This window comes from Zophobas morio, unplaced genomic scaffold (assembly GCF_036711695.1).
Source record: "Zophobas morio isolate AGI-343-1 ecotype UQ-CSIRO unplaced genomic scaffold, CSIRO_AGI_Zmor_V1 ptg000329l, whole genome shotgun sequence".
Classification (NCBI taxonomy): Eukaryota; Metazoa; Arthropoda; class Insecta; order Coleoptera; family Tenebrionidae; genus Zophobas; species Zophobas morio.
The window spans coordinates 232,225-243,653 of record NW_026972433.1 but is presented as its reverse complement, the minus strand read 5'-3'; positions in this window follow the sequence as shown (position 1 = coordinate 243,653).

Here is an 11,429-nt window from a genome sequence, read left to right as displayed (position 1 = left end):
GGGCAGTTAGTTATAAACTCTTGTTTCATTGATAAAGTTAACAAATTAAGGTGCACCTAATAATAGAAAATTCTGAGAACTACTACAAATTTACAACCTTTAATGTACGGTGCCGTTCTAATAAAAAGCAAACACGTGGTTATATTTACAAAAAAAAATAGTATCTCTTTAAGAACAAGAAAGACCAGACCAAGCAACGAATTATAAAAGGCCTATTAGGAGCAAAAGATTAAATAACGCCGCCCTTTTTAAGGGGATTAAGTGGACAATGAAATTAGGCGAGAGTGTCAAATATTAGGCAAGAGTGTCAAATAATTTAAAGAAACATCAATTAAACGACCTCAAATGAAAATAAGAAACAGAACAAGTGAGCAAGAGGAAGAAGTAAAACGAGATAAATTTTATTAAACTTCACGAGAGAAATATATAATAGTACTGCCCCTAACTCGGGACACAAATTTAATTATCACTATAAGGATTATATGTAGCATTTATTGTTCTATGGTAGTTAGTATCTACACCCCCTCCTCCCCCCCTAACTATTATAGAACAATTTAGATACACGAGTTGAAAGCTTGCGTGAAGGAATCACTTTGGTTATTACGTTGGAGAGATTATATTCTGTCGGAACCCTGTTAAGCTGAACAGTCTTAACTCTAAGCCCTTCTCGATCGCGAAAATAACGGTTGTCACTGTGTACTGTTTTTTCAAGTTGCTCTGAGTTATTACAAACCCGAATTGCAGGTTGAATATCCACAAAGATGGGAACAGCGTCTTCTTAGCCTACGACCTTTTTATTGAGGGCTTCAACCATAGGGCTTCTTTATGGTTTCACAGTTGGCCATGAGCTCTTCCTTTATAGTAAACAGAGTGCTGTAGTCTTCTGTAAAGCTGACTTCCAAGTCACCGGTGCACCATTATGCAGAAAGAGGTAGTCCGTGGTGCTGCGTCTGGGTTGCTTATAATTACCACTATCACTGTACCCTTTTAGGTTAAAACTTTCTAAGCTTCTTATTATGAATACTATAAAGCGTAGTGCCAATTAAATATCCCATGTATTTGGCTGACAGCCAATCAATCTTAGCCGGTCTGCTGGTCTTTCTAGCTAATTTTTAACAGCGCACAATTTGTCAGGTCTCGTTACAGTAGTTAAGTAGAGTAAAGAGCCGATTAGCTCTCTCTGTACGGTACTTCGCCTAGCCCTCCGATTGACATATCTTCTTCGGTTAAACAAATGTTTGTGTGACTTTGCGTCATTCATGTTAAATCTTGTTATGAAGTTAATTCCGTCGTCATTTTGAACAACGTTCATCCCTAAAACCCAAGATACTTTTTCAAGAGCTCAGTAAGGCTTTATTTTTACAGGCAACTAAACAATCTTCAACATATAATATAAGCATAATAAGTTCACCGTGTTTTTTCGTTATGTATAAACAAGAATCGCTGAGTTAGATAAAAATCAAACTGAATCAAGTCATCGTGCAAGGTTACATTCCAGTTCAAACTGGTTGTAACGCAGCAATTGATTTATGCGATTTAACATTATATTGCTTGTCAACTTCCGCCCCTTTTTCTCTAATATAGGGGTTTTAATTGCACTGTCTACGTCAACTTGTGGCACCTCCACCCCCATAAAGGCAGCCAAACAGGCAAAAGGTCTTACAGTCTTTATCTTCGCAACAGAACTAAAGGTTTCCAGATAATTTTCTCCACACTTGAGTAAAACCTTTGGCACTAATTCGGGCGATAAAATTTATTGACGCTTCTGTCAAAGTTGTTTTTAACTTTAAAGAACCAATTGCCACCGACGCTTTTATTGCCTTTAGTAATACGGCGGAGATCCACCTGGAACTTTTGAATGATAAAGAATTTCTGATTAGTAACAGGCAATTACTCCAACTGTAGTCGCTATCCATTGCTCCATCGAGGTTCCTTGGCGTTGCAATATCGCGTGCATTAGGAGTCAGGGATTATGTTACAGGGTGGCGCCAATATTTCCAGATTTACAAAGTTTAGTAGCACATTCCTCACCACCCTCTCCGGTGCATTTACCATTAATGATTCCTTCCTGACGTCATTTTGGGTGTCTATAGTGCTATTGGAAGAAGGCCGACACACGGTGTATGGTTATCACAGTGTGTTAAAAATTACACACATTTAAAGAATAATAATCCACACACAAAAATAATAATTAAAAGTTGATAAACCAATTAAAAAAATCATAAGCTAATATTTATGAAATAAACGCTATTAAACAGCTTGGCAGAGGCTACGCTAAACACAATTATATACAAATATGGTAATTATGTCCCGACATACAAACCCATTAAACAGAACCAAATTAACCATGTTTATCTTGATTTGATTAAACAAATATACATAAATGGAAACGCTTTTTTTTTTTAAGCTTTTGTAAAGGTATATAAATGGCTTCATTCCTATAATAAAAACAACCCCCGACTCTTTGCCCTTGTCGTTCTTGGTTCTGTTGCACTGGCATCGACTTAATTTCTCTGCCTCTGTTCGCTGTGGTAGCACGCCTGTCCGGTACGTACAGGGAGCTGTCATTGTCCGACTAGAAAAGGATTCATCTTTGAAAACGGCACTTACGTCAAAAAGAATATCTCTGCTGTAATTCAACCTTGAGTAAATTTGGGTTAAAATTTTTCTGTTTAGGTGAGTCGAAAACCCACAAAGTAACCCATTTTAGCTCGTTCATCTAGCTTGGACTTGACAGAATTATTAAATTATAGATTTTGATCCCATTAATGGGAAACTTTTTTATGTCAGACCTTCGCTTTATCAATAGTGCATGTCCAGTTAACTGAGGCGATAAAGAGGACGTAAATCATTAAGAATATAGGCAGTGTGGTGGAGCTTCACCCCACAATAGCTTGGGTAGACCAGAGTCGAAGAACATGACTCTTACTATGTTAAATGACGTCTAATTGTTTTTTTCAGCTTTTCTTTCTGTAGTGTATGGAGTTGTGGGGGAGGGGGTTACTATTACCTCTCTACTCAGTAAGTTATCAAAAAGAAATTTAGGCGAAAATCCTTTAGGGTTGTCAGTGGGGGGATTTATCAAGTCACATTTTACTGGTTGTGCTATAGCGTCTATAAAGTTTAATATAATGCGGAAAGCTTCACACTTATACTTCATCAAGTAGTAAGTTCATTGTATACACATATAAAACATAAAGCATATGTGTAATCTCCCAACGAGGCTGATTTAATTGGCCCCATGATAACAACCTGTAAAGTTTCAAATACACTAATTGCCTTATGCTTGGTATTTTGAGAAAATTCTGTTCTCTTACACTGCCCAGTTTTCAAATTTCACAGATAGAACCAACCATTAGACTGACTTTGAATTAATTTAAAGTTGTCAATCGATTTATTTTTGGCCAGAGTAAGAACGACTTTTTCAGAAATATGATTTAGTCTACGATGACAAATATCGAAGCCTTTCTTAGATAATTGATTATCTGCAAAAGCTGTAATTTTCCTCGCCTCTGTATCAAGAGAGAAAGGGGTGTTCATATTACTCCCACTAATTAAACCAGTTTTATCGCTATTAAACTGGACAGTATACCCATTTACTAAAGCTTACTAACTGATAAACGATTAGCTTTAACGTCTTTGCAAATAGGCTTGTAACCTTAGTCCGAGTATATTAACAGCACCTTTATAGGTCGCGTATTAGATATTTCCGTCGGCTGTTATATTGGATATTAAGGTGGACGTTCAATAGGTAAATAAACTTAAGTCGTTAAATAAATGAAGTTCGCACCAATATCCAATAAAATTGTTTAACGTAAATCAAGATAAGGATTCCTTCTAAATGATAAACCTAGTTCTCTGCAATAAGCAGAGCTAATAGTAGATTGATTATATGAGTAATTGTAGTCATTAGTAAATTTATACTTAAACAGGTGCAGTTATTAATAAGGTTCATGCAACGAAGGCACTGCGTTACAACAATTTTTGTGTGTGACCCCTTCATGAACAAATTATACATTTAGGGTAGACGCACTTAGCACATTGTCTCCTGCAAGTCCGACACAGTATCCTGTTCCTCTCTGATTAGGCTTCGGGGTTGCCGCAACACTGACCTCCATCACCTTATTTCCATAGACATATTTAGTTTAAACCCCTGTCTAATATGGAATGCAACGACGGCTTGAAAAGTAGGGTTAACTTGGGATTCTATTATGTCAATGAGCTTGCCGTATTTTTCTGGAAGCCCCCTCAAAAAGCGATTAAGAGGTCCAAGTGAGAAAATCTTATTCCCCGGACTGGCCGCTAGTAAACCTTATTTGATTAACATATTCTTGTATTTTCAAGTTGTAAGTTATATAAGTTCTTTTTTAGCAAAAAAATGTTCTGAATTGACTTTCGCTCCTATTTATTAGTAATAAGTCCCATGCTTCAGCAGGAGATGTAGTAATTACGTGGCTCATGGATTTTGGTGTCATGGACAGGGCCGAAATATTATTTGCTTTCAACTACTGACCGAAGATAATTGCTGGATGGGTGGAAACAGGTTCTTTACGCAGGCAAACCCAATCACAGTTTTTATCTAACAGAGAGCTGTTCAGGGATAGGCCAGATATGATATTTGTATATCCACTACACTCAAGAGCAAACGAGCGATACAAACACTTTTCAACTTGCCAAGGTGTATTAAGTAATCCGGGCTTGAAAGGGATACTAAGACGAAGCTTATAACAATGCAGTTTTAATACAAACAGGTCCCCCTCACAACAATCGTTAACAAATGACTTGGAATTTGTGAAAGACCAAAAATAAAACCTACAGGTCACTCGGGTGCAAAACTCTCTGCCACAACTCTGTTCACAAGCAAAAATCACAAGAAAGGTAGTCAATAATAAACGAAGCTTACAACGAATTTTGGGTTTTTAATGTAAACACGAAATATAATACTATAAATAGAACTACTCTTATATAATTAAACTTCACGGAAAAGTAACACAATTAATAGGTTATAATGGAGAATACGCAGCGAAAGCACGGACACAGAACCGAACACGAAAGAAACTACAAAGAAAAATGGGGAAACCCCCGAAAACAAAATAAATTCAAAAAAGCTAACTCTTTGCTCGTACATGAGAGTATTTGGGTAGAAAAATTATGTACAGCTAATAAGCAGCCCATGTCAAAAGGCAGACACTAATTATCACTAGATGAGTAGGTAACATAATGGCAAGTAGAAAATAGGGTTGTCACATAGATAATTGTTTAAATTGTAAACGCATACAATTAATGCGGCTAGGTTTAAACCCCATTGGTGCAGCTCTCAATTCTTTACGACCAGGAAAGAATTTAAACAACCACTACATGTAAGAAAGGAAAGCTTCAGTTATACGTTCCCGAAAGATCCCAACTTTGGGTATATTTGAAATATGTGCTTAAGTTAAGAGGTATAAGTAACTCTTTATAAAGGTCCTATAACAAACATTATTAGGTAGCTTTTCCATATAACAAAGAACAATCATAAACGCAACCTCATTTGTTTTTTCAAGAAAGGAAAAGTTTAATTCTAATTCGGGCACCCTCCTTAAGAGAAAAATTTAAATTGAATTTAAAATGATTGGCTCAGATTTCCCGAAATTGTCCGAAGAAGTACTATATATATAGAGCACGAATGTCGCTATTCTAATAAGCGTTATTCGAGTTTGCTAAATTTTGCTAAGGTTTAACTTGGTTTCTCAGTCAATAATTCTAGTACGTTGGCCTCTATCAAACACACTGAGCGTGGGAAACACTTAATAATGAACTCTTATAAAAACTGCCAATACTGCAGGAAAGCAGTCAACTGTGAGAATGGCTCTTGGATATTAAGCTAGCTTTAACTGAACAAGGCATGCATGACGTTTTCTTTAGTGAGGAGCCCACGCCCAAAAACGAACTACTAAAGAAGTCAACGATTGGAATAAGAGTGATAAGCTGTCCACTTTGCAATAGAAAACCAGATTTAAAAGGTTTGAACCTAACCAAACCAGAATTAGCCGTTCAAACCGTCAAGAATGTATTTGGTCAATCACTAGTTATTTTAATGGTAAAGCCCAGGGGGCTTAGCAATGCAACAAACCCAAAGTAAAGAAAGCAAACAGCAATTCGCAACAGGCTTGACCGCCTAGCCGCCATGATTCAAGAGGAGTGCACCGTGGAAGAGATGACTAATAACCTACCTAAATTTACTGATTTGCTTAAAAGGATTGCCTTAATCCATCGAAGCGGCGAAAAATAGAAGTATGATTCAATACCATTAGAACAACACTACAGTAACAACAATGAAAACATTGACTATGCATATGCATTAAACTCATTACCTCATGCCAAAAACAGGTATAACATAAATATCTACGAAGTAATAGACGCAAAGAAAAGCGACACCAGCGGAAACGCATTGGCCCTCATCATGGCACCACAAAAAAATAAGCCATAACACAAAATGCTTCAGATTCAACGGAAATCATCCTCCACAGCAATGCAAATACAAAGACAAACAGTGCACCTATTGTCAAAATATTGGACACTCAGAGACGACATGCAGGCGTTACATATTTATCGCCCTACACAATCATAAATACTGTAGGCCTAAATTTTCCCATTGCACATTTTGCCACAACATAGGGCACAGTGAAACAACTTGAAAAAAAGAAAAGAAGAAATGCATACTTTAACAACACAAACACAGCAGTACTTCAAGACCATCGAAATCTAATAAATAATGACAGTGAACCTGGAATCCAGCACGACACTAGCCATTACAACTCTTTAAAATTAAACCTTTAACTAAGCCCTCCCCTCTGACATAAGGATCAGCGCCCTTTCACACAGACTTTTGACACGGCTGCATATCCACACGTTATTAAGGATGAAAAACTAATATACGATATTAAAGACGAAAACAACATCATAAACATTATACAAGGAAGGGGGGGAGGAAAATGCACGCATAGAAAGCAGGAAAACTCATCATGGTTAATCATAGCATGGCTCTCTTTGACAAGTTCTTCAAGCACAATCTTTTATCAGTCGAAAAGTTGGAGGAAAGGGGGTATACCACGATCAACGCTAAAACAGCCGCAATAAACCCAATAAACGAACAAGCAGTGATGAGTGGGATGATGAAGAAACGGTCTTTACCATATTAATGTTCCACACAATCATAACTTTTAAATTAACCAGAGAAATTTCGCAAACCTGAACGACAAATACATACCGACCAAGACAGTCCTACTAGAATACGTAAAATACGGACACAAGCTACAATCATCTATAATATATAATACCTGGATTACAACCATTTAGGAACCAAGGTTATGACATTTTGTGTCGCCATGAAATAAAAAAAGGAAAAGGTTAATAAGTACATCAGTCTTATAAACAGAAGGAACCAGGCGAACTGCTATACATCGACACACCGCAGTGGGACAAAATCTCGAAACTTGACATTCGACACGCTATAATTAAATCAGGTGCTAGACCCCAGATATTTATTAAGTTCATCAGAGCCTAAGATCAAATTAAATACACCCTTTACGGCTGAGTATCGACAGTATCGGCTCATAATAAGTACATACTTAACAACCCATCAATCCCCAAAGCAATCAGAGTTGATAATGGTACGGAATTTATTAACGAAGACATCTTAAAACGAATTCATAAAGTCGAAAATGTAATATCAACTGCTCTTAAGGGTTCTCATTAGTATATGTTCAGAGCAATATCTATTCAAACACTCCGTATTATGATAAGGTATTTTCTAAAACAATCTGGGTCATGCCCTGAATACTGGGATGAAGCGATGACTAACGCAGTATTCATAATTAATCGACTCCCTCGTAATAACGAAACTGATACCCTGAGAAGAAACCTATTCAACATTACAAACCCCTTGGATGCATAGTCAAATATACAATCCGAGACAGAAAACACAGAGTCAGAAGACCGTATAATAAACGGAATTATGCTATCAACACCAAAATTTTAGCGCAGATGACGAATACAGAATCTTAAACTTAGAAACAGGGAAAAATAATTAAATCACAAAACTTTATGAGCTTTGAAAAATACCTGCCACATAAAAATTAAAGATGAGGAACCAATTGAGCAAAGTCCTCCAAGAAGAACGGGAAATACAGTTTATACAACACAAGGATCTGAAGACAATAAAAAAGTCACTTTCGACGATAACCAAACTGCTAAAATGGAAAAATTAAGAAAACTCGAAGCTCCACAAATTTCAAGAAAGGGTCAAAGGGCCTAGGAATTCACTGAATTCCGCAATATAGACCAAGACGTCAAGATTAAAGAATTAGACACAAGTATAACACTTACAGAGGGAAAACACACCAAATAATAGTAGCTAAACTTACACACTACCAAAACAAAAGTCATGGAACCAATCGAAAATAACAAAGAACAAATAGTAGTTAGATGGACTAAAATTGGCAACAATGACAAAAACTTAACGAGAAAGATCGAACAAAGATACCCAAGAAGAACAGTTACAAAACAAAACAGTTTTAACGACCTTTATCCCTTAATAAAACCACAAGCACACATAAATATAAAAGAACAGACCAAAAACATCGAAGACTCCGCATCATCCCACTCAACATCCTTTAAGGGACTACCGCAGGAAGTCCATCAGATTTAAAACACACAGTATTAGAACGAAAGCCCACCAGTCCAAAAAAATAGACAAACGGTCAACTAATGAGTCGAAACTACTAGCTATCAAATAGCGCAGCAGAATGAAGCACCGATTAAATAATCTAAAAAGGTTAAAACAGACATACTTTTTAAATAGGACTCAGATATCGACATAGAAGCCAAATACAGCTCACTACTTACCTATGTAGAAGCTATAGAAAACATTGATAGAGAGGACTATTAAAAAAGCTGCTATGTTGGAGCTGAAATCAACCATGAGGCACAAGGATTTCACATTAATTCGTCGATATGAAATCTCCCAGGACATTAAAAGATTTCCGAAACATGTAGGTCTTACATATAATGCATGACAACCGTCATAAAGGTGAACTCAATTCCAGGGGAAATATGCAAAAGAAAGGCATCAACTACCATGAAACATATTCTTAAGTTCTCGACAAAAGTACACACTTCGGATACTGATAACTATGGCACAGCTCAAAAATATGCCACATAGCCGAAATAAGCACAGCTTTCTTACACATAAAACTCGAAAATTCTCTCTGCGATCATATACTTCCAGGCATGTATCTAATTAAGGATACATTAGACCCACGGCAAGGGTTGCCTACTCAAGCAACACTACCAAAAGAATCAAAAATGTGTGTCAAATTAACGTTGCAATTTATGCACTAAAGGAGTGAGCAAGACATCAAACATCATATTTAAACACTCTCTCATTGACAACTGCGTCTTCTATTTCTGCGAACGTGAAACAATAATAGGAACCTACGTAGATGATTGTTTCTATTTGGAGACCAATCTTATCTGATGAACAAGTTTCAGGAAGATTACTATGTAGTACCCGTTGAACACAGGAGAGGGATTCTAGGCTCAGACATGAGAAGACTATTAACGAAATACTAATTAATCAAGGGGCCCTCATAACACAAATAGGCGGAGCCCACGAAATAAATAAATACTTTGCAAGAAAATTAAATCCCCACTACTAACGAAAACCAACTCAAACCCCCAGATTACAATGAATTAAACAGAGACTATGCTCGTTTTATATGAAGTTTAGGTATATTGCAGGCTTCACACGCCTGGAACTCTCCTCTACCAACTCTCACCTAGGGAGATTTTGACATAACTATGACGATACTCATCTAGTATCAGCAAAACGGGTGCTCAGTTCACCTAGTAGACAACAAAGGGCACTCTATATATTTTGGAAAAGATAACAATTCCACGGCTCCTATGCAAATACGATGCTACTCAGCCTCATTTTGGGTAAATACGTACGACAGAAGGACAACCATGGGTCACATCACCATTAGGTATAACTTAGTGCAATGGAAGAGAAAAGTAGACAGAAGCAGAATACACAAATCTACATTTTTAGTGAAAGATGTAGCCTTGAGCAAAGCTATTACCGGAGTAAAAGCCCTCAAAAACTTTATTAAAAAAAACTTTTTTAAAAACAAAAAGTTGAAAAGCTAATTTACACAGACAACGAACCCTTTAGCAACGTCACTTAAGGAAACGATCTTAATAGAAGACTGCGCTATATAGACATTGCATATCACTATGTAAAAGAATAACTTAGAAATTTCCTATACAAAATCAAACATATCATCCCATAACCATCTAGCGACATAAAAACCAAAACATTATCACCCCAGAAACATAAGTATATACTAAACCACATTTCACACAACAATAAGCGTGCTACTCAAACTTTACCTAACATAACCGGAATAACAAATATTTTATTCATTTATTTAATAGTTTTTCCATATAACAAAGAACAAGCATAAACACAACCTCTGGCGTTTTAACAAAAAAGGAAACCAAAATTTACTTAAGTATAATTAAAAAACTCCGACAACCCTATTAAGTAAAAAAATTAGTGTGATTGCTCAGGGTCTTACGATATTATCCAAAAGAATACTATATATATAGAGCACGTTTGTGTGACTGCGTAACAGGCTACATTATAATATTTATAACTTTTACAATTCGCTTGTTCCAAGTTACTATAAATTTTTTAGTTCCCTTCACATCAGGATTCGTTAATATTTATTGGCCCGTTCAACATGACCGAATTTACGTTGCAAAAAGCGGTACGTTATAACTTATAAGTAATAGAGCATTGGCCTTATGTTTGAAATCTTGTAAGGTGATAACATGCTAAATGATGACCTTAGTGGAAAAATATTATTACAGTATAATCGGTTGTTACCGTCATTATTCATAAGGTAAAAAGCGTTGAAGCCTGTAATATAATAACAAAATGATAAAAAAATTGGAAATTTTTCAGCAGAACAGAATAACCGTAAAAATGGATAACAACAGTGTACAGAATATTAGATCGTAGGGATAGTAATAATGGTAAAGTAGAGCCAGTTGAGAGTAAGGACTAAAACGTGGAACCACAATTGATCATACTAAAATTGTATTTAAGAGATTTGTAAAAATACATTTATAAACTTAGTCATTGGGAATATTTTGCTAGACTTACCACCACTTTTAAAAATATGTACACAAGCAGAGATAGGCAATGTTATTAAAAATGTGCTTGCAAACCTAACAATTGAAAAACCAAATAGAGGTTTCCTAATAACCATAGAGAAGCCGAAAGCTTTTAGTTAATTGCATATCTTTACCTGCATATAAAAATTTGTTAATTTTTTTTTTTATATATTAAACTTTAACGGACTATTAGCAATAAAATGTTTGCT